Below are 21,488 nucleotides of genomic sequence, written 5' to 3'. Positions count from 1 at the left end.
AGTTATCAATCAAAAGGTGCATGAGATTAGAAGGTCATGTGACGGGCAGAGGCTGTTCCACGGTAGCTTGAAGTGTAATGCAAATATGTTTACGCGGACTGCCCGTTTGCTAGAATTTAAGTATACTTTGGGCGGATTAATTAAGTATTTACGAAAGTACACTTTAGATACGTTGCCAACACCAAAATGCGATTTCCCGAAACTCGATTTCGAGCATTAGGTTGTTCAACGGCAGCTTGACGTCCGCTGCAAATACGCTAAGGCGGACTGCCAATTTGCTAGAATTTAAGTATTCTTTGGTCGAATTAATTGCGTATTTACGGCAGTACACTTCAAATACATTGACGACACGCAAATGTCATTTCCCGAAATGCGATTTCCAACACTCGGCTGTTCAACAGCAGCTAGAAGTGCGCTGCAAATACGTTTAAAAGGGCTGCCCATTTATTAGAATAGAAATATAGTTCAGAAGAATTAATTTCATATTTACGAAAGTACAGCTTAATACTTTGACAAGATGCTAAAAATGCATATATATTTTTTCATGTATTTGAAAAGTGCTCGAAGTATGCTTTAAGTGAGGTATCTTTGGTATATTTTAAGAATATATTTTGAATACCAAGGATGAAATTTCAGGAACGTATTTCCTACATATTTTTAGTGCATTCATAAATACAAAATATGTTTAAAATACAATTTAAATAGCCCACCGCATACTCCAAACGTATTAGTTTTTGCTAATGGATGTAAGGGTAATTATACAATCCCTTTGAGTACGCTCCCATCGGCAAGCACTAAGAGATGGGCACTCTAGTGAGGTGAACAGTCAGGATATAGAGTTGGTCCTTTTCCCTCATCGAAATGGTCGGGTGTTGCAGGGGTTAGCGCTGCGACTGCTAGAACGGATTCTTCCGCGGCCGCATAGCACAGTTTCGCCGCACGGAACCTGCGCTGCCTGGGTGGCGCTGCAATTTCGTCGCTACTAAACGGGACCCCATTTTGAATATTGAGAAACGCGCGCCCTATTGAGTGGTCTTCGTTTTCTTTTTTGTTTGTTTGCTTTTGCTCCATACATGACCCCCTTCACGCAGACGCACGTTGCGTGCTTCGTCAGCAAATAGCGGACGCTCGTACCCCCGGATACAATATGCCCGCCCGTGCATGCAGTGGCATCGAGACAGCGCTGCAGTCGACATGGAAAACTCCGGCGCAGGTTGCCTGAACAGCAGAGCGCGTACGGCGTGAGAGGACGATGAGGCGGGCCTTGCGCGGAGGGCGCGCGCCGCCACGCCACCGCCTCGAGGAAGAGGACGAAGCACTGGCTGCACGTTCATCGGCGACATTTCTGTCAAAGGCTGCAACAACAACGAATCGGGCGACGGTATGGCATCGTGTAATGACCCAGACTGGCCCTGGGCTCCAGTCGAAGGCCCCTCAGATGAGCCCGAGGAGCGCACGCTGAGCATCATGGAACTGGTCGAGTACTACTTCTCGGACCAGAAGATTCTTCGAGACGCATTCCTCCTCAAGCATGTACGGCGCAACCGCGAAGGCTTCGTGAGCATCAAGCTCGTGGCATCGTACCGGCAGGTGCGGAAATTGACAAAGGACTGGACAGATGTCCGCAACGCGTTGCGATGGTCGTCTCAGCTTGAGGTCAGCGCGGACGGCACCAAAGTGCGCCGCCGCCGCCCAGTGCCAGACTAGACCTCCCGCATCGTGGTCTCCTACCCGCTGGCGGACTGAGTGAGCGCCGAGGAGCTGCAATCATGCTTGGCACCAGGAATAAAAAATAACCCGCCTTCTCTCGTGGAGGCGTTGTCAGTGTCCGTTTATTCATCCCACCGTGGATTTGGTCCGTGCATGACCTGGCGTCTTGGCCTCGACATTTTCGGCGCACCTGAAGAACCTCTGGCACAGCGACACAATTTCGCGGACGCGTGCAGACAGTTGCAGCAGCGCTCCAGTGAGGGAAACCTGTCGACAGCTATATTGAACCACGGCACCGTACTACAGGTCAGGTTATAGCACTACTTCAAGAGCCGCCTGACACGGTTGCGTCAATAACACTACAGTGCAGAACAAAGTGGCCCATTTAGCGTTTATCGTCGTCGTCTTCCTCTTTCTGCGCCAATTCTCGCTCGCTGAGAGGGTTCTTTCTCGGCGGCGTGGCATTAGAAGCGCTCGCGCAAGAGCGCAAAGGCTGCTACGCATACTCCCACGCACGAGCGATGGCAATACGACTTCACTGCCGGCGGGCCAAGCGCGAGCACTACTGCACCCGTCGTCGTTTCCTGTCTCGGTGCTCTAGAACGCTGATTTACAATGATGATGATGATGTTGTCCTCAGGCTTAATAGCAGAACCGACCGTCTCCACTGATTCTTCTTTTGCGTCTTCTTCCACCTGCATGACTGCTATATCCAGTCTAGCCTTTCTATGGCGCGTATAAATACGCCAAACACTTGATGCGGTTTATACAAATCGAATTCATTTTCGCTGGCAATGCTCACTGTGTGCTGTGAAACTTTTAGGGTACTTTCTTCTCCCCTTTGCAGGTAGCCGGGCATTCTGAGAACCTTCAAATTAGTGTCCTGTGCGGCCGATTTCCCTAATTTAAATCGGAGCAAACATCCCGGTTCCCGCCTTTTTTTTTTTTTTTGAACTCTCGGCAGACGGTAGGAGGAGTCAACTAACGCGTGGAGTGCCTTTCAGGCAGTCGCATGGCAGCGCCGATTTCGCTTTTATTTTGTTGTTGTTTTTTTAGGTTTCCTTGAATGAATATATCCAGGCAGAGTGTACATAGCTGCAAATTAGGCCCACGGAAATAAAAATGCATGTGCACTCTTTGCTTTCGCCGATCGCTATGTATCACTCCGCCGATGGCAGAGCGGCAAGCCGCCACGGGACTGGTTGAAACGTTTACTGACTCCTCCTTACGCCAGCGAAGAGTTAAAAAAAAAAAAAGGCGGGAGCTGGGACGTTTATTGCGATTTAAATTTGGGAAATCGGCCGCACAGGAAAACTATTCGATGTTTCTATGACTGCTTAGGACACGCAGATCGAGTTCCCGCCTTTAATGGACTAAAACTTTTCTAAGTCTACAGTTTAAGACATTTGCTTTCTTCAGAAACCTAAAAGCGCAGGACACGTCAACAAGTTCATTGTCACATAACAGTAACATTGAGTGAAAAGATTTGTTCACTAAAAATATAGAGCAAAATATTTTTCTCTTAACGTTTCCACCTTTGTGGATGAGAATAACACATGGTGTTTACAGAGAGTTCGCCTCCACACATTTCAAATAAACACTTGTATTGTCAGTAATAGGTTATGCGAGTTGTGTACGTCCGATGCGAAGACGGCATAAAATCACTTTGGTGGAGCGTTCCTGATGGCTGCATACGACTTCCATTCTACCGCGACGAGCTTTACGAAGTGCACATTACTTCATTATCCCATGCCTTCTGCGGTGATCGTTCAGTTTACTGTGTGAAAACTTCACGCAGTCTCTATGGCGCATGTTCACTTTCTTTGTTTCGCCACTGCGAGCCTGTGCAGCATATGAGTCAGCTCCCTCATTGCCGCTTATCCCGGCGCCACTCAGCACCATAATCCTATCGTATGTACTTTTGTCCAGACTTTCTTTACGCTGTGTATGATGCTGCCTACTGGGGACTGAACGGCATTTTTTTAATGCAGCACCATGAACAGGCTCAGGACATGTCTGGACTACACTCCTCTATATTCTCATTTATTACTTCCCTACAACTACATATAGAGCATAGCATTCAACAATAAAAAAAATTGACGCGTAATTTGGCAGCCATAATTTTTTTTTTTTACCATTTGTCGCATATGGGCAAGAGAGGAAGGCCGTCCCGGTCTACCCACGGGTGCGAAACTGATGAGCTAGTAACAGCTGATCGGAACCAGGCATCCGCTACCACCAGTGTCTCCGTTCCAGATGTTCCAGACAGTATACGGCTCAACTGTGGAGAAACGGGGCGTCTGCGCTGCCTGAAGGCCCATCAGTAGGGGCCGGCGACAAGTGATCACAAGCCCGCTAACCTAGGTTTCCCACAAAACTTTACCAGAAATTCGAGACAGCGACCAGCCAGCGCCTCTAAGCCTAGCGACCTATCACGTTCTGTTCTGCAGCCACTCGATCATTCTCTTTCTCTTTTACGTCACGGATGATGTCGTCGCTATATTAAGGCGGAAGCCTTGAATGCCTCATCGTAGTAAGCAGGAGTTGTCGACAGAAATGTCACGGTTTTCAATTGGTCGAAATGGTCGTGATGTCACAGAGCGCGAATTTCAAACGGGGCCAATTGTACTTTGGCTAGTAACCATGCAACCAATTAAAGGATGGTATAGTGATGCTCCAAGTAAGTGAGACTGAGGTTAGTTAATTGCTTAATTAACCAAGCAGCCTAACTAACCTTTCTAGTCAGACCAGAAAAATAAAACCGAGTAGGAAATTGGTCGAGTTGGAGAATCGAACCAGGGCCACCGGAGTGTGAGACGAGCACGCTACCACTCCGCCATGCCAGCTCGATGGATTGGAATGAACAAAGGCGCGTCTAATAAATACGGTGTCTTCGTTCACTCCCATCTTCCTCCCTTCCCTTACTGCGAGGTTCAGGTGTCCACCGAGATATGCGAGACAGATTCATTTCCTTTCCTTTCCTCAAAATCCAATTTACGGACGAGCAAGGCGTAGAGCCGAACGGGCGATGGCGTTCTGTGGACTCCCTGGCAGCGTTGCAAGACGGTGTCGCGTACCACTCTTAGAGGCGAAGCTTAACATCTTAACCACACTAGCACATCAGTGACACAAGCAGCAACACCGCGCTTAAGGCTTTCGCCTCACCGCACTTTAGGTCAACAAAGTGCCCCCCTGATTTTTTTCTGAATGTCAAGAACCATGCGCCACGTCGTGGCAGCCAACGCAGCTGGAAGCGCTTGTCCTGAATTCTTACTAATGGGGTTCCGTACGTGCCGGCTTCGAGGCGGTATAGTTTCGTTTCGTTGCATTGGTTTTTATGCGCACAAAGAACAGCACGAACAAAATCCTCGGAAATTGAGTCACCGCAGGGGAATATCTTGTAATAACGCTGTCTACATCATATGAATACAATATACCTCGCTGCCCTTCGAGCACACAGCATCGCTCCTCACGTTCACGTAAACGTAAGGTAATATGTGCACTGAGCGCATAGGACTGCGCACCGGGACTCCAGGTGGCGACACAATGCAGTCAAGCTATGTAGGGGCCTCTCTACTGAATTCGGCTACTGAGCTCAAGTTCTTGGGTTCGAACCCGGCCGCGGCGGCCGCTTTTCGATGGAGGCGAAACGCAAAGGAGCCCGTGTACTGTGCGATGTCAGCGCACGTTAAAGAACCCCAGGTGGTCGAAATTGTTCCGGAGCCCTCCACCACGGCACCTCTTTCAACTTTTACTCTCACCTTGCTTCCCTAACGGCGCGGTTCTGGTGTCCAACGAGATGTGAGACAAGTACTGGGCCATTTACTTTCCGCCAAAATTGAAAATTTATAATTGGTTTTGGAGGAAAGTAAACGCCGCAGTAATTGTCTCGCATCTCGGTGTACACCGAACCGCGCCGTAGGGGAAGGAATAAAAGAGGGAGTGAGAGAAGAAAGAGGTGCCGTAGTGGAGGTCTCCGCAATAATTTCGACCACCTGGGGATCTTCAACGCGTAGCGATGTGAGCCAGTTTTCAACACTAATCTGTTCATCGACTTTGCGCAATTCTAAATACAATTCTCAATGTCTATACCGAATTTTTTTTCAAATGCCGCCCACTCCTGAAAAAAAAAAAAACAACTTTTTTTTTAGCAAAACGTACACAGGATTTTGATTGGTTTATTGGGGTTTAACGTCCCAAAGCGACTGAGGCTATGAGGGACGCCGTAGTGAAGGGCTCCGGAAATTTCGACCACCTGGGTTTCTTTAACGTGCACTGACATCGCACAGCACACGGGCCACTAGAATTTCGCCTTCATCGAAATTCAGCAGCCGCGGCCGGGATCGAACCCGCGTCTTTCGGGTCAGCAGCCGAGCGCCGTAACCACTGAGCCACCGCGGCGAGGTCGACAGGATTTTGACAGTTGCAAAAAACAATAGATGCTGGTGATGGCACTCGCCACAGAGCGCTTCCGGTATCAATGGCGCGACATTTGAAAAGGTTTGCGCGGGTGCAGACGACGCATGTCGAGCTGGTTTCGAGAAGGCAGTGCGGCAAGCGAACCATTCCGCGCTGTGTTTGATAAGGTGCGGTACAGGTGGCGCGCCAGCTTTAATTCGAACAGGAAGTGTCCTGGGGCTAAATCGTAGAGTTGCAAGAAAAAAAAAATGTTCCACAAAACCGTGTGTAGTAGTTTTGCCCTTCCCAGAAACAAACAAACAAACACACACACACACACACACACACACACACACACACACACACACACACACACACACACACACACACACACACACACACACACACACACACACACACACACACACACACACACACACACACACACACACACACACACAAAATGTTACACATTTCCTCATCGCATGCCAGGCAGTTTGCGTCAAGGTTCACGCACAGTTTCCGAAAACTGCAGGTCAAGATCGGATCACAACGATAGCTTTAAAGATCAGCGCGCGATTTCGCGAAGTAAACAGATTTCAGTGCCGGGGCCAGCTAAAAAGTCGGAGCAAGTTGTTTAGACACAACTTCGTTCCTTCATTTCTGACAAATAACCCGCGGAAGATTAATTTCGGCTGCCCGCAGTTCCGCCTCGCATTTTACGATCTATTTCATTCTGCCTGGCGTCCAACACGCGTCCCCTAATGACAATTGATGGTTCTATAAACAGCGCCCAAATAACGGGCGCGCAGTTCAAGTGAACACGGTTCGCTTGACTCTTTGGCAAGAGAGCCATTATGTGCCTTAAGACTGGCCTTGAACCGAGTATCATCCGCGAGACTTAGCTGTGCTACGAAGCCTTCAATTAGGCGATTACGGTCTCCGCCTGTCCCAGCGCACCTGGCCGGAGCACTTAGGCCGCTTACTAGAGCGAGGCGTGCCGTCCGCATTAAACACGTCGCAGGGAGATCCCCCGTGCGCCTCTCGAAAGAGGCTCGACTTCTTCCAGGCATTTTCAGCTTCGAGTTTAATTAGTCGTGCAGTGCGTTGTCGTCCGCGCCCCCCCAGGTGCCCTGAGCGAAGTTTAGTGAGGCTTGGGCTGCTCGCGCCGCACTTCCATGGAACGTTCCACATTCCCGTACACGCCTTCGTCAGAGCTATACCATGGCAACGCGAGCCGTTCTTAACAGATGAAAAGGGTAAGACGTGTGCAACGGGACACCCCTGCGTTTTGCGGCCTTGTTGCGCCATGGCTCTCGGCAAACGCGCAGAAGACACGTTTCCTGCTCGCTACTTGCGGCGCGTGGTGAAATCGAGATAAAAAAAAATACCAATACAGAATGCTGCAACGAGCTAACCAAAACAGTGGAAGGCGTATATACATCGCAGAATCAGTTTGAATTTGTGTCGCTGCTGCCACGAAGCGCAGGGTAAGATGCGAACAGGAGCATTGAAGCAAACATCCGCCAAGAAAACGTTCAAGTGCATTCTACATTCCAGCTCCGCAAGACGCTGGACAAGTAACATCGAAACTAGGTAATCAGTGATGGAAGCTTTTGTGGGCCATGTTGTGTTTCTACCCCCCCCCCCCCCCCCCCTTTAACTCCCTTTGTGTTATTTATTCACAAAGGAAAATTGGGTCACTGACCAAGTCAAGAAATGAAAAATGACGGTTCTCTTTGTGTGTTCCCGTCACACCTGTGTCCACTTCGGACCACGTGGGCCCGATCAAGCCGCTACCGTGAACAATCGCCAAGGTCGACAACCTCGCGACGACCATGGGAAGTGAGAAGCTTGGAATGCCCCTCCGAGCCTCAGCGGATTAGTGTGGCAGGGATGTCAAAGGCCATTGTCAGCCAAAACCCCAGCGAAATTCCTTGAACGGAGTGCAGCGGCGACGAAGGCAGGCGAGGCCCAGGAGCTATTGTCCGAGCAACCACCGTGAATGCGGAGGCGACCTGGCGGCGCCGTCACGCTGGCGGATAATTGAAGAATTCTGTGTCCCCGACTCGCGTTCTGGGCAATCGGCGGGGAGGCAAGTTCATTCCCCTGCTGAAAGACTTCAGGAGATTCCTTTCCCCGCGGGGCTGGATGAGTCAGCAATCTTCCCCTCTCTTCGACCCAGCTGCGACAGAGTGGACAAGCTCGCACCTGCCCAGCCGTGGGCGGTAACAAGGAGGTCCCCTTCGGTCCATCCGATTGGACAGTGCTCGTCGACCATTTTTCCCCAGCCAGGGATCTGGGGAAACCGGACGATATTTAACTCGGCCGTGAGTGTGGCCGAAAAAGCCTGCTAGCTCCAGTCGACTACGGTTGACGAAGACGTTCCCCTTCCACTGAGAGCCATTCTCAGTCCCGCTCTATGTAAATAATGTAAATACAGTTTTTCCTTCACTTCCCCTACTCCCCGTCTCCGGCCCACGTTTCCTTCCTCCTTCGGCACTGCGGCGGTGCTCCTGGACCCGATGCCTGGTGGGACACGCTTCTAGCATCGACAAATATATCAACTGGTTGGCAGCGGCGGGATCTTCCACGCTTGGTCCTAGCTTCAGCAGTGGTGAGCGCTTGACTTTCTTTAAGAATCTGCCAGGCTTGATAACTCTGGAAATTTATCACTACCTGTAGATTGTTTTTCTGCACGTGCTCGCTTAAGCATTTCACGTAGCAGCTTATTTTACGAAAGTCCTCGTTCGGAAGTTGCCATGGATTTGAGCAAGCTAAAGAAGCCAGAGTTGATGTTGCTGTGTGAAAAGCTGGGTATTGAGGCCAGGAAAAGTCACAGAAAGCCGCAGCTGATTGAGGCTATTAAGGAATGTGGTGCTAAGGAGGGAGACAAAATTTTGGAGACCTGGGAAGTCATTCAGGAGGGAATCAGGAACGCTAAGGAGGAGGCCGACAGGGTTGAAAGGGAACGCAAGGAGAAGGCCGTTAGAGTTGAAAAAGAACGCCTTTGCCGCAAGGAAGCCGCTAAGAAGGAGGCTGACAGGATTGAAAAAGAACGCCTTTGCCGCAAGGAAGCCGCTAAGAAGGAGGCTGACAGGATAGAAAAAGAACGTCTTCGTCTTAAGGAAGCCGATGAAAAGCAACTTGCTTTAATGCGTTTGGAGTTGCAAAGTTTACTGGCGAAGCGCGCCGAGAGGAATTCGACATTAAATCAGGAGGTTTCGGCGCGAAAAGAGATTAAAGTCGGCAATGAAAACTGCGTATCTTTGCCCATTGCCCTCGTCGCGATTGAGAGCCCGCTCGAGGTGCGTCTGACCGAGGCAGCCATCTCCCAAAACCTGCCTAAGCAGCATCCCTCGATTTGCTCAAATCGCTTGGATGTGCTGCCGAAAGAAAAAGGCCTTTGTTTTGGAGACAATGCTGCGCAGGTCCTTACCATTTCGAAGGCTCGTGAGGTCGCGGCGCCAGCAGAGCACGTGGTTGGACAGGGCAAACCTCAACCTGTAAGCCCGAAGCCTGTAAATTCTCGCGGTGACGAGCCAGAGCAATCTCTAGTAAAGACTGGCGATGAAACGGACGCCGGCGACTTAAACTGTGACGGCTCCGCGTTACCTAATGACGAGCCAGCCCAGGACTTACTCACTTGTAGCACAAGGGTAAAGAGTACCGACAGTAGTGCAGGCTATAGTGAGTCTTCCGAAGCAGGCGCAAGTGATGAGCTGGGGCTAGGTGAGGAACTGATTACGAATCTAGTGTTGCCTCACTCAGATGGCTTTCTCGAACTCCTTCGTGTGGACAGGGAAACGTTCACCGCTGAGCAAGAGAAAGACCAATCTCTACGCAACTTGAGTCCCCAAAGTGACATAGGTGTGTCACGGAAGAACATACCTTTCCAGCTCCGTTCTGGCCTGCTGTACCGCCAGTATAAGGATAGGAAAGGTATCGAACACGACCAACTTACTGCCCGCGTCGCGATCGAGAGCCCCCTCGAGCTGCGTCTGACCAAGGCAGCCGTCTCCCAAAACCTGCCTTTGCAGTATCCCTCGATTTTCTCAAATCGCTTGGATATGCTGCCCAAAGAAAAAGGCCTTTGTTTTGGAGATGATGCTGCGCAGGTCCTTACCATTTCGAAGGCTCCAGACTTCGCAGCGCCAGCAGAGCACGCGGGTGACGAGGGCAAACATGACCCAGTAAGCCTGATAAATTCTCACGGTGGTGAGCTAGAACAGGCAATTTTACAAACTGATCATGAGGCGAACGCCAGCGACTTTACCTGTAATGGTTCAGCGATTGCTAGTGACGCGCCACGCAAACCACCTGCGAAGGTTTCCACGGAGCGGCAGCGCACAGAGGTGGCCAAACGGGAAGAGTTAATTAAGGGGAAAGTGCGGCCCTTGTTGAATGCTCGACTGAAATCCAAACCGCGTAGCCGCCCCAATTTGGCGCCTCGGTGCTCAAGAGTTCGCACCCGCCCCGTGGGAACACAAGCCAAGAGAACGCAACGCGCGAACCCAATCCGAGAGAGACGGATACGCTGGCACGGCATTCGCACTCGTTCGTTCCCTTCTCGCATTCTGCTTTCTGAGCGTCAGCTAAACTTCAGAACCGCGAGACTTGGACGAAGAACAGTGCAGGGTCCCAAGCTGAAGTTCCTAGCTTTGTGTCATTTTGCACCTGCTAGAGTAGCTATCGGACCGCGGCCGCGCAGGGGGCGGCTGAAGAATAGGAGGCAGTAAATTCCTCTGATCGCAACGCTGTTTGCAGACGGATTCGAGGAATAATCCCGTCTTGAGTTGAATGCTTGTTTCTTTTTGTTCATTTAACTCTCCTGTACAGAAATGCAAGCTGAACTTCCTAGCATTATGCAATGTCTCATCTGCTAAAGCAGCTGTCGGACCGCGGCCGCGCAAGGGGCAGATATGACGCATAATCTCATATTGAGTTTCATGCTTGTTTTTTGTCTTTTGTTCATTACACTCTCCTATACAAAAATGAGAGCGAAATTTTGGAGCTTGGCATTGCGGGACGTTGCAGAAAATAGCGAGGTAATGGCAACGCTGATGGCCTCAGCCGAAGCTTTCCCGTGTAATGCCCTTTCCTGACTCCCCAGACGTTAATCCGCTATGCAAATTTGTATTTTGTTTTTTGCTTTAGCGGGAATCATTTTTGTCTGTTTTGTATGTGTGTTCAGCAGCTCCACCTTCCCTTTGTGCTCTCACGGGCGGTGGCTTTCTGTGACATACACCGTGCTACGGCACCCCCCCAAAATTTTAGGAAATTTTCCTCCCTTTTGGCTAAACAAGCTCTGTGTATTCTGGTTTGGTCAAACATGTCAACTTTCGGAGGAGGACGTAAATTTCACGCTACAGCTCATTTTCTCTAAAGAGATTTTGTTGACCGAAAACAGCTTGGCAGTTCTTGAAGTCAGTTTGGCGCTTTCTGCTTGTTGGGCTTTGGACTTTGCTGGTTGAGCTCGTTACAGCTGTCAACGAAGCAAGAAGAACCTTTGGGCCCAGCTGTGACCAAAGGCCGAACGGACACAACTCCAGGTCTCTGCGCGCAGCAGCGTTGGCTGCAACCACTACGAGACCTCTTCGGGCGGCGGACGTGCTGTTGTGTTTCTACCCCCCCCCCCCCCCCCCCCTTTAACTCCCTTTGTGTTATTTATTCACAAAGGAAAATTGGGTCACTGACCAAGTCAAGAAATGAAAAATGACGGTTCTCTTTGTGTGTTCCCGTCACACCTGTGTCCACTTCGGACCACGTGGGCCCGATCAAGCCGCTACCGTGAACAATCGCCAAGGTCGACAACCTCGCGACGACCATGGGAAGTGAGAAGCTTGGAATGCCCCTCCGAGCCTCAGCGGATTAGTGTGGCAGGGATGTCAAAGGCCATTGTCAGCCAAAACCCCAGCGAAATTCCTTGAACGGAGTGCAGCGGCGACGAAGGCAGGCGAGGCCCAGGAGCTATTGTCCGAGCAACCACCGTGAATGCGGAGGCGACCTGGCGGCGCCGTCACGCTGGCGGATAATTGAAGAATTCTGTGTCCCCGACTCGCGTTCTGGGCAATCGGCGGGGAGGCAAGTTCATTCCCCTGCTGAAAGACTTCAGGAGATTCCTTTCCCCGCGGGGCTGGATGAGTCAGCAATCTTCCCCTCTCTTCGACCCAGCTGCGACAGAGTGGACAAGCTCGCACCTGCCCAGCCGTGGGCGGTAACAAGGAGGTCCCCTTCGGTCCATCCGATTGGACAGTGCTCGTCGACCATTTTTCCCCAGCCAGGGATCTGGGGAAACCGGACGATATTTAACTCGGCCGTGAGTGTGGCCGAAAAAAGCCTGCTAGCTCCAGTCGACTACGGTTGACGAAGACGTTGCCCTTCCACTGAGAGCCATTCTCAGTCCCGCTCTATGTAAATAATGTAACCATGTAAATACAGTTTTTCCTTCACTTCCCCTACTCCCCGTCTCCGGCCCACGATTCCTTCCTCCTTCGGCACTGCGGCGGTGCTCCTGGACCCGATGCCTGGTGGGACACGCTTCTAGCATCGGCAAAATATATCAGCCACTTGCGAAACCAGTTTGGTGGTGCCATGCATGCGCATAAATGGAAGCCACAAGGAACGGCTGATAACTTTTTCCTTGCGTAACAAACATACCGCAGTGAGTCATATGCTTGCACGGGTGAGCTGACGAACGTCAGCCGTGCAAGAAGAAACCCGAGAAGCAGCTCTGCGTCTTATCAGCGCATGCGCAACGCAGCCTGCGTTGATGCCAGCCCAGAGCGCCTCCTCGTGTCCTCCAGCACTCAGATACCGTGCACCGCGAAGGCAAAAAGAAAGCAAATCGAGATGAGGCATAGCCAATGGAGTACCGCATGCGCACAACGGCATAAAACACGTAACCTGAAATGAAGCAGTGATATAAGCCTGGCACTCAAATCTGCACCGCTGCATGCGGCGTCAACGATACGTGCTCGCGGCTGGGAACGACAAGTACGCTGGGTGCATCCTTTGCAGCGTGAAAGCAGCGAGTGGAATTTCACACGACCCTTTGGTCGGACTCCCCGGCTTCAAACCGGTAGAACGACTCTCGCGCGCTTCACCGCGAAGCCCGTAGTATGAGCACCGCACGACGACGACCGGGACTGCGCGAACTGCAGACAGAGGTTGCTCGCACCTCAGTTTCTTGGTGAACACCGCACAGTACGTAACGTGAGCCGACCGCGACAGGACACACACACACACACATGCCTGGCAAACATGCCCTTCGTGCGAGCAGCGGTCCACCGCACGACGTTTACCTGGCACGCGAGAGAGAGCGATAAGAAGCCAGGGGTTTGCTCTGCGGGTAACGCGCACGTATCACGCACTAGGCGCCAGCGGGCCTCACCTGGCTCCATGTTCACGCGCCAGGGGCGGCGGCCGGCTCCAAGTCACGACAGCTGGTCCGTTCGCTCTCTCGCGTACGCGGCACAGAGGCGCGGCCAGATTCGCGGGCGCACGCGGCGCCAGCGGTCGCCGTAAACAAGAGCCCAACGGCCGCTTACCTGGCTGCCGCCGCTGGCCCTGGTCGGTAGCCGAGATGAAGTGGAGAGGGGAGCCCTGGCCGGCCTTGTGGCCAGGGGTTGCCGGGGTGGGGGCCCGCGAACGCTTATCACTGCGGTTTTATCCCGTCGCCGAGGAAACTATCGGGCGACGCGTCGTTGGGAATGGCGTCGCTCGAGCGACGAGCGTCGACGGAGGCGTGCTACGAGACTGGCTGCGTCTTGCGTCAGCAGGAAAAAGCGGTCGGCGGGCGTCAGGCAACTGTGGGACGCCCAGGGAGAGGGAACGCGGACCGGTGCCCCCCAGCCGCCGCGTCGGCGTTGCTCGTCCCGCCGACAGAGTCGAGCAACACCGGCTGCCGCTGGGCCCGGCTTCCCACCTGCGGCGCCGCGTTCCCTGCACCACAGCGACGCACGCAGGAAGAAAAAAAAAATGGCTCTCGTTTTTCACGGCCCCGCTCGTTCGCTCTCGGCCGTGAACTCAGAGCACGGCTCGACCCCGATGGTCCGATTACCGCCCAACCCCACAGGGCGCTTTCCGCGTGTTTTGTTGCTCCTCAGACTCGTGCTATTCGCGAAGACACGAGCTCTATTTAGACAAGCTATAGAAGAGACGCTCCACATGCTCTTGATATTGCCAAGCGTTGATGTAACGATACCGCAGAGTTCATCTGAAGCGCGCCCTAATTAAGCAGTTTCCTTCATCCTGCTGCTCATTTGCAGAGAAAGCCTTGGACTGACACTTCTCGGGTGACTGGAGCAGGGAGTTATGGAAAGTGCTTGTTCAGTCCTCCCGCTTCCAAATGCGTGTGTGCCTGTCTGTGCGCGCAACGGGAGAAAAAAGCCGTGAGCGCGACTGCGGGGACGTCGACAACGCTCGTTTCGCTCGGCGTCGTCGACGGCCCCTCTCGACATTCGCGCTCGGCCGAGTGCGTGCTCGGCGCTCGTAAACACGCCGCGCACTTCCCACCCCTTTTAAAACGCTCGCTCCGCGACAACGGCCGCTGCGGCAAAGTGCTGAGAGCGTTCACTTTTGCGGCGATTCGGCTGTTTTGGCGACCCTTCAGGCCCTCGGGCATGGCATAATATCCCCTCCCCGTATAATCTCGAAGACATCGCGTGTGCCCGAACACTATTACGGAGCAGGGAAGGAAGAATGTGCACACACCGCGAGGATTAAATAATAATAACAATAATGAACATAAAACGCCGCGTGGAAACTAAAACCTGCGCGCACGACATTAAGTGCAAAGTCGATCGGCCCCCGCGCGCAGTTCCGCATTCCGAAGCGTAGGAGATGCGGGCGGCGGCGCTCCCCCGAAGGGAACAAGACGAGGGGGACCTTATGGGAGCCCACCTGCACGGCTTCTGCAAGAGGGGGGTGTCGTCAGATATTGTGCGCCGTACACGGCGGCTGGAAGAAGTGGAAGAGCGGGAGTGGTTTTGGCCTGCCGGTTACTCTGACGGCGCTCCGCTTCGCCCGCTCTTTTCATCTCTGGCGCAAAGGGCGCGCTTCGCTTGCTCTTCTTGATGGCCACATTGCGGGGTGTTGCCTCGGCGAGGATCGAGTATGGCGCGAGCGCGCGTTGGTTGCGATCCTATCGCGATGCTGCCGTGCGAACGCACCCTTCTTCGTGGAGGGGTCGCGCGCGCACCAGCTCCTCGCAGAGTCATGGGAAATCAGCGCAGCCGGCGCAAGCCCCCAACTGTGCTGCTCCGCCCTCGAACGCGAAGCGCACCCGTAAAAGGACAGACGTCTGCCGATTCGAGCGAGGAACGCCGAAACGAACATATACAAACGCAAAAGGAACAAAGTAAACAGTGTGCCAGCGGGCATGCGCTTTTCAAAACACTCTGTATAGGCGTCACGCCATCGAGTTTTGCATAAGTTGTGAATATTTGCCGCCGGAGTTCGGGGATGCGTATGTCATCGCGCATACACGCTGTACACTTTCACAATGTTTTGGTCCGCTCGAGGCCCGTTGAAAAGGAGAACGAAGCGGTGGAACTTGGACGAATTTGCTCCTCGTAGCCCTAACGGCGCCTGCTTGAAGATACGCAGTAGGTTAGCAGGTTACGCGTAGCACGAAGATTCGGTTAGTGCATTTCGGCGCGAGAAAAGTAGAGAGGGGGAAAAAATGGGGCAGAGGGAACGTTCTTGTGTAACGGGACACTCATGCTACGTTGCAGAATGTGACGCCGCGTCACCCCGTGGGTGCACAGCAGCACGTTGTTACAAGCATTTAGGGCGGATTAAACTCAACTAATGCGCACTAACTGCTTCCGAAAAAACGTCATGTTAAAGTGCTTTCAAGCGGTCACTGGAATCGTAGCTGTAACCTGCCGCTGATACATACTATTTTCATATCTCATGCAAAGTTGAGGGTCAGCTATGCTGAGCGCGCTGTTAGGAACGACGAAAGCAAGTCTCTCCTGGAAGCAGTCAGCAATTTTTTATCTCGGGTACAAACGTGCGGTTCAGTGTTGTGTTCCTGTATGGTTAACTCCATCCTCTGTCTAATCGACGAAGGCTGCTTACCAGGGCTGCAGTAATGGAGAGAAGCCCGATGTCACCTGCGTGCAATAACCGTGTTTGGCCGTGTCACAGCGAAGCCGCCAATAACCGCAAAGAACGTCGTGCTCAAGTCTGAGCACGAAAGGCCCCATTTTCGGTTGCTCTTCGCGTGCCGAGCCCCGCTTCAGCGAGAGGGCGGGCATTATGTATACTTTTGGAATAGGGGTACCCTATGGGGTAAGGGGTTAGGGCAATAGCGGGGCGCCAGTGCGCAGGGCAAGGATCTGCGCCTGCGCACTTGGGCCCCGAAGTTCCCCTAGCTATCCTCATAACCGATAGAGTACCGATATTCGAAATGTCCCTATTATCTCCAATCGTCATGACTATGAGTTGGGACAAAGGAACAGTTTCCAGCGGTGTGGGCAACACGTCGACCACAAGAGAGCTGGCAATGGTAACGCCACATGCTGACCGCGGAAGGCACTCCCACTTTTTTTTTTTTTCACATTGTACGAAATGCAAATAAACTAAATAAATTGTACAGTCGTCTTCGCTACCCTGCGGCTCTCCCAACTCTTTCAACAAGTATATGAGATTAGGGACCTGCAGACCTGAACGAGCCAGGCAACCAAATACCCCCCTCACATCCAGCAGCGCACAACTTGCGGAGTGAAAAAGAACTACGCCGCAATTACCCATTTTTACATGCTCTCGGGCAGTCAACGCAAATCGGTAGTCTGCAATCTTGCAAGGTTATGAGGCAATGTGGGCGTGACCATGCTCAGAAACGATGCCGCACGCGGAAGTCCGGCATTTCATCAGTCGTCGAGAAACGAGCTATAGCGTAGCGCAGGGAGAGTGTTTAGGTGTCAGAACATGCCCCGAAATTTTCTGAGCGCTGCATCCCCCCCCCCCCCTCCTTTCGGCCTTTTTTAGCCCATGCTATTAACACAATGCTTAGATTATTAAAATGTAAAAACGAAAATATGAAGAGTGTCCGCTTGTTGACAAGAGTTATTCTTCGCCATTGCACGACGTATGGCACTCCTTTTAATTGCAGGCACAGTTCACCCAATTAAACACACCTTTTCACGTCAGCCTACTTTTGCATCATTTGCATTGTCCTCAAAGGATAATAAGCTATCGCGAAAATAAAAAGTGATTTTTTTTTTAGTGCCTCTGCGGCTCGGTGCAGGTTACATGCATAGGGTAAAGTTTTGACATTCGTTCGAAGCTGCTGACTTTGTTGTAGAGCAGAAGCTTTTGTGTTTTTGTATATTATGAGAAAACATTGTAAATAACCACGATTTTTCGTACGAGCGTTTCTTTTTTTAGAAAATAAATGTTCTTTACGAACCAATTACTCGGAGCCCTGTGTGCACTCGTATTTTTATGTATATATTACAGTGAGCGAAACAAGTAACCCTTCGGCTTTATTAAAGCAGAAAAATTAGTACGATATTGTGAGAGCGCATGCTCTCTTTCATTTTCTTTTTTTACCAGCGCGTATAACACCCACTGAAAAATATTTCTGGCCACGCCACTGGCGTAGCGATCACAAATGCATTACAGCCATCTGTGGCCCATAAGACAACAGTGAAAGGCCGAAAGACAGAAATGGCTACCTCCTCCATAGGTTCTTTATTTTCCCCAGTCACGCAGATGCAGACTTATGCAAAGCAAGGAAGAGGTCACACTTTCTTTCGCAGGTCTGTCGCGCGCGTTTCGGGATGACTTAACCAACGTCGCAAGCTAAGGAAGACAAAAACAGAGTAAGCAACTAGCGGCTGGAACAATAATGCTTTCAGAGCGCCCTCCGGCCGACGTCAACATTGTGTCGACTGTTTCGAAATAACAGGAGACGCTTGGCGTCTTTTCGCTGCTTTTCCTCGTCTAAAACAAACAAACCCCGCGCCCTCTTGCTCACGTCAACGCGTGCAGCAGCGCGCCGCGTCTCCCTCCTCTCTCGCTTGGCGCCCATTTTTGCCCAGCTTATATACGAGGCCGTTGTCGCAGCGCGCCGCAGCCGTAGCTGCTTCCTTTCTCGTCTTTCCTTTTTTTTTTAATTTTCGTTCTTCTTGGCCGGGAGAGCCCTTCAGCCTGTCTCGTGCAGAGATTATTTTTCTCCGCGCCCGCCATTACTCTCCCTTGACAAAATTATTGATTGATTGATCGGAGTTTTTCCGAAGCCGCGCGGCGGCGTCGACGTTTCTTTGTGCTCAGCTCAGACGTCTCCTTGCTCGTGGCACCATCGATATTCGTCACTGTTTAGCGTGACTGGGGCGCCGATTAGGGCGCCCCTGATCAGAGGACCCGCGCACGGGACACGCTCGCGGTCCCCTCCTCCTCACTTGGACGCGCTTTAAAATCAGATCAGCGGCTCACACTGGCCGTCGTCGCTGTCGGCAGCGCCCCCTCGCGGCCGGCATCCGCAGCCCGACTTGGAACCGCGGCCCCCCCGTCGCCCAGCCCACATCGCAACACGGGATGCCAGCAAACGCTTTGGCAACGTTTTAAAGGTCTCCACTGCCCCTACGATTGTAATCGAGTTCGGCTTTGCTCGCGTTACGAGGAATGAAGGAACGAGGTTAGTGTTAGTCAAGGTTAGTCGAGCGCACCGACGCGCGCACTGAGACCTTGCGGAAATTGGAAGCCGGTTGGGGCTTACACGCGATACCGTACGTCCGCAATACAGCTGCGTGAGCTAGAGCACACCGCGTCCAATATGACTCACGCTAAGTCGAGCGTCAGCTGGCTGGAATCGTATATGCAAGCAGCGCCGATGTGTTTCGCTTACTTCCTGGGTCGACTTAAGGTGTGTCTGCTGAGAAACATCCGCAGCCAAACTGCAGAGCGAGGCAGCACAGTTAACGCGTGTACTCACGTAAAAAAATATGCCTGCGTCGAGGCCCTAAAAATAGTGAAAACCGGGCCAGCAAAAACAAAGTAGTTCGACTTTATCCCAGCACTCTGGTATCGAAAACATGCAAAAAAAAAAAAAAAAAGGAAAGGAAACTATGGAGTGTTGGTATAACGTACGCGCATCACGTTCCTGAAAACAAAGGGATGCATAGTTCGGATCGACTGCAGGGAACATGTTAAGAGCATCAGAATGCGCAGTTTTCTGTTTTCCACCAAAGCACTGCGTTTTCCGTCATTGCATCTTTTCATGGTTAGTACTCTGAGCTGGCGGAAATTTGACGCAGAGGCTCATACCTGACCTCGACCAAAAAGGTGTAATCTCGTCAGAGAGCTAGCGGACAGAAATATTGCTCAAGGCTGCCGGATATATTGTTCAGCGTGCGACACAGACAGTGCAAAATTTACTGATCGCTGTGTCTGGCACTGCGAGCGCAATAATGAGGTCCCCTCGAGAGTCTGCGTAAATCACAGTGCCCCCTGTCATGTATCAGAGAGAGGCCCCGTACGCGGTCGCAGCAGCCGGTATTTTCCTCGCCCAGACCCGTAATACTGACGTGGTCGGAATGCGTTCTCTAACGGTGTCACACGTGGGTGCCGCGTGAACGCATCACCGGCGCCACGCTAGAAAGGCCTTAAAGTTTCCGTTCCTTCACTTTTTTTTTTCTATTTCCTTCCTCCCGCAAGCCGTGACAGGGTCGTTTCATTAGCGCAGAGTTCGCGTGGACCAAGCCATGTCGACGCGCTGTACCGGAGGTAATACGAATGCGCTTTTAAAGGCGCGGGCCTTACCGTTATCTTTCTCTTGCCGGGCGCGCATGACACCGGCGCGAAGGCGGCCGCCACGTAGTTATCGCAGCGTGCTCGAGCGCTCAGAGCGGCCACTAACAGCCCTCTCGGCTGTAATTCTTCTTTCTTGAAGCTCGCGGCGAGAAAGGACGGGGCGGCATTGGAAGCATTGATTTTGCACGGCGACGCCGGCGGCCCGCCCCCCTCCCCGAGGAAGCGCGCTGACCGAGCGCGCGCCTTTCGACGCGTCCTCCCGGAAGCGCGCGCCGCTGCTGCCAGTCGATGCCCCGTCGTTAACGGCCGCCGGCAATTACAGAGGCCCACCAATTACGCACGCAGCGACGCTTTTCACTGGCAGCCAGACACGGCCAAGACAATGGCAGTCCAACGAAGCCTGCAGCCCGCTGCCGTCGGCCACTGCGAATACGGCGGGGAGGGGAGGGGGGGGAGGCAGGACCAGAAAAGAAGCCAGCGCGACGACACGTATAGATTCTGTCGTCTCGCTCGAACGAGAACGACTTCCCTGCTGCCAGCCCCTCCTCTTCCATCACCCCTCCGGGGCTTGTTTAGGCGTTGTTTGTTCCCGAAACAAGCCCCCTCCCTCCCTTCCCTCCGAGCATCTCGGTGTACGCACCGCCGATGCGATGGCGGAGGAGAGCTGGCCGATGCCTCACCGGCGCACATACCTCCGCGACCGACGAGGCGTCGCGCTGCCGTCTACGAAGGACTGCGACTGCACGGAAAGTGGATCGGCTGAGCAGCCTGAGTCAGCAATGTCAAACTCACCCCGGCGACGCGGAGCTGACGCGCTTGAGTAGGCTGACTCAAAGATGCCTTTCCACTGTCTTTCCGGAATGACTCTTTCCAGGGGACTCCTTTGCGATGCTTCTCGGCGCGCGCTGTTCAATGTCCTCCTCGAATGTTCCTCCTTCCGCGTTTCTTGCTCGATTGTTTCTTAATTGTCTATTGCAACTCGCGTGACTGACAGCACAGTGGAGCACCGATAATGGGGCCCCTGCCCGTTTAAGTGCCGTCGCTTCGGCTGGTCGCAGACAACAGCCGCTATGGAAGGTCCGTTTCCAGCGCGCTGCCGAGCGAGCGGTGCTACGTGGTTATCGATGCTATGTCAGCGCCGTGTGATAAGCGATAATGCAAGCGACGTGTGGGTTGCACCTTCAATTGTGGTAGATTTCCTCCTTTATCTGGCACGAAGCGTTCTTACAGGAGTGACGTCCTCGTTGCAAAGCCAAGCCAACTCCGATTCACCTTGCAGATCACGCTTGGGGCGCTTCGCCAATGGCCGTCGCTGGGCGCCACAGTCTGTGCATTGGGCCGAGTGAGAGCTCGTTTCATCAGTAGCTTTAAATTTCTGAAAAAGGGTTCGGAGGGCGGGGGGGACACTAGGGGAGGATGTTTGCGGTTGGGGGTTAGAAGCGTTCAGAAACGTCTGGCTAAAAAAAAATATTGTTGATGGATGCAATGCCAGTGTTTTCTTGTACGTCATATCCCCCAAAGGTGAGAAATTCCGTAGAAATGTTCAGTTTTGAGCCCAGCTTGGCATGGAATCGATGGGGGTCAGAGAGGTTTGGCTACGTCCCCGAAATCCAGAA

The 21,488-nt window shown here is 52.5% G+C and overlaps 1 protein-coding gene across 4 annotated transcripts in view; it reads right to left on the bottom strand.

The window, feature by feature from the left end:
* LOC149350273 (uncharacterized) overlaps window positions 1–20,898 on the bottom strand; it is a 62,779-nt gene extending 41,881 nt beyond the window's left edge. The window contains exon 1 of one of the 4 annotated variants that reach the window (XM_089579273.1): window positions 20,665–20,898. The gene's annotated coding sequence lies outside the window, so the exon portion shown is untranslated. The other 3 variants (XM_089579274.1, XM_089579270.1, XM_089579271.1) reach the window with 3 other exon arrangements.
* Between the last annotated feature and the right edge of the window lie 590 nt (window positions 20,899–21,488).

Source organism: Amblyomma mixtum, chromosome 3, assembly GCF_055824585.1.
Source record: "Amblyomma mixtum isolate Tamu chromosome 3, ASM5582458v1, whole genome shotgun sequence".
Lineage (NCBI taxonomy): Eukaryota > Metazoa > Arthropoda > Arachnida > Ixodida > Ixodidae > Amblyomma > Amblyomma mixtum.
This window is presented reverse-complemented; position numbering and strand designations above follow the sequence as displayed.